Here is a 2,968-nt window from a genome sequence, read left to right as displayed (position 1 = left end):
AGCCTGCACCAGGACTACAGCGAGGGCTACTCGTGGTGCCTGCAGGAGGCCGTGCAGTTCCTGACGCTGCACGCCGCCAGCGACACGCAGACGAAGCTGCTGTGCCACTTCCAGCGGCCCCCGGCCGCTCCCGCCTCCGCCGCGGAGCCCAAAGCGCCCGGCGCCGCCCCCGCGCCCGCGCCCGCGCCCGCCAAGGCCACCGCGCGCCAGCCGGCCTGCGGCCTCTGGCGGCCCTGGTGACCCGCGGGGCCTGCGGGTCTGCTCACGCTGGGGAGGACCCTCCCGCCGGCGTGGGCCGGGGTCGGGACGCCCCTCCCAGAAGGCTCCCCAGGCTGGCGGGCCAGCACCAGGGTCATTCTCAGAGAATGCGCTTGCGGAGTCGTTGTCGTTTTAGGACAATCAGGGCCCATCTTCTGCCAAGTGTCTGACCCCATGGGGTTGTTCTGTGTTTGCATTCAGCAAGTGACTTCTGGGAAGTCCCCGGCCACCCGGGGTTCTATGATATTTGTAGGTGGCAGGGGCTCGTGAGCCGGCGACCCCAGCCTGTAGAGGACTTTCTTCAGGGCCCGTTGCTGCTGGGCAAGCACCCCGCAGGCGGGCCGTGCCGGGGGGCACATTTGCCTTTTGTGAAGGCCGAACTCAGGGCGTATCCTCATAGGAAAGATTCTCAGCCTGGGTGGGCACGTGGAGCCAGGCTTGGTGGGCCGGTGGGGGGCTCGGGGGGCTCACAGCGGGCTGCTGGGGAGGGTGGGGTCTCTGCTATGATCCTTAAAGGATTCCTCTTTGTGGGTGGGTGCACGTGGGCACGACTTTGTACTCAGAATTTGAACTCTCGGTCACGTGGGAGCCACGAGACTGCTCTGAAGGCTTCTAATAAAATCTGCGTTCTCCTCGGTCCGTCTCTTGTGCCTCACACCTGTCCTTGGCAGCTGTGCGGGCGGGTCTGCGGGGCTGAAAGGGGGTGGGCACTCCCCTAGTGGGCAACCACAGGAGGAGGGTCCTCACCAGTGACCCTCTGGACAGGGAGAAGGGCCAGGTCCTGGCTGAAGGAAGAAGGGTGGGAGGCAGGGACAGAGGAGTAGCTGAGGGGAGTACGTGCAGGGAGGGGGAGCCGGCGAGGGGCAGGGCACAGGGAGGCTGGCTGGGGGGCAGAGGCCTGGGAGCCAGCTCCCTGGCAGTGGGGGTGGGGCAGAGTGACAGCTGCAGGACCTTCAGTGCTGTCCGCTGTGGGAACCGGAGGCCACAGGCTGCAGTGAACGTCGCGCTGTAGTGAAAGCTGGCTTGGCCCGGCCAAACAAATAGGAGAAAGTATTTGCCCCCGGCCCCTCCCCCAACCCCCACGGCCTGCAGCACCTGTCCCAGGGCACCTGCTTGGTGGTCCATGGGCGCCATCTCTGCAGGCTGGTTGGCTGCTTGCCAGGTTCGAATCAGGCGGTGCTGGCCGTGAACATGCCAGGGATGATCCCTTGTCTCAGAAAGGGCACCTATTTTTAGGTGGCTACCGGGTGTCAGTTGAGTGAAGAACCCACAGCCACCGCTCCCAGGGGGCAAATCCAGGCAGCGAGGAGTGGGAGGCATTCCCACATCGTCTGCACAATGGTACCTTTCTGTCTGCTCTGCAGGGAATGTCCATATGGGGCGCACCTCCAAGCCAGCCTCTTGGGGTCACTGCTGAACCCTGGGTGTGGTGAACACAGGACAGGGAGGGTCCCCATTCATTCCACACGTTTATTGCATGGCGTGTGGGGTCAGACAACGTTGCCCTGGTGGAATATGCATCCCGCCAGGCTGGCCTAGGGCGCACCTCTGCCAGGGGTCGGAGCCGCCTGGGGTCCGCGCCCTCGCCGGAGCAGACCTGCTCCGCCCCTCCCCCCAGGCTTACCCTGGGCAGGCTCCCCGACCCAGGGCGGCACACCTATGTCCCTGGAAGACACACACCAGAGTGCCTCCTCCCCGAAGCCTTGCCTGACACACGGAGCCGTCATCCCCAGAGCTCTGAGTTTGTCCTGCCCCACGCCTGTGCCCCGGGGATCCCCGCCAGGCAGCTGGTGTCATCCTCAGTGTGCAGAGGCTGAGGGCCAGGGACACGCAGTGACTGGCCCAGGGTCACCCGCGAGGCAGGTGCTGAAGCCACCTTAGGGCCCCATCAGTCTGTTTTCAGCACCGGGCACAAAGTGCCCAGGGCCTCTGGAGGACACGCATCTCTCAAGGGTCTCCACACCACCGGGGGCTTCCTGGTGACTCACCCTGGAACCCCTCCCCCGCGCCACAGTATCCCTGCTCCAGTCTGGGGCGCCTCCTCTGCCCGTCCCCGCAGTCTCTGCGATCACCATAAAGCGCACATCTTCTCGGGCTGCAGGTGCACATCCCACCGCGGCTGGGGCTCCCCCAGGGCAGGGTTCCCGCCTCCCCCAGCTTGCGTGGTTTGGCACTGGAAGTCACACCCTGGGGAGCCAGGAAGCTGGGCCCCCCCGCGAGACCACACGACCTTCGCCTTGGCGCGCGGGCCACGCTCACGGCAGGCGACACGCACCGAAGAGGGCGGGTCCCCGGCGGCCGCGGACCCCGGCGCCCTCCCTGCGAGCCGAGCGCTGCCGGCCGCCCGGCCCAGCAGGCCTCGGCACTCGCGCTAAGCGTCCGGCCGGCGGGAAAGGACACTGCTCCAGACGCCCCGTGACGACCCTCGGGCTCTGGGGCATAAGCGCGCGCCCCCGCGGCCCCGGCCTCACGGACCCCGGCCCGGGACTGGCCAGAGCCCGCGCAGCCGGCGAGCCCGCGGAGGCACGGGGGGCGGGCCTAATTAGCATAATCTATGCGCGGGGCGTTTAGCAGTCAAATATATGCGCATATATCTCCATGGCTGATGAGGCTAACCGGGCACTTTCAAAATGGCGGAGTGTGGAGCGAGCGGCGGCGGGAGCAGCGGGGACAGCCTGGACAAGAGCATCACGCTGCCCCCCGACGAGAT

The sequence above is a fragment of the Propithecus coquereli genome, unplaced genomic scaffold (genome assembly GCF_000956105.1).
Source record: "Propithecus coquereli isolate 6110/MARCELLA unplaced genomic scaffold, Pcoq_1.0 Scaffold672, whole genome shotgun sequence".
Lineage (NCBI taxonomy): Eukaryota > Metazoa > Chordata > Mammalia > Primates > Indriidae > Propithecus > Propithecus coquereli.
The sequence above is the reverse complement of the archived record's forward strand: the minus strand, read 5'-3'. Positions refer to the sequence as shown.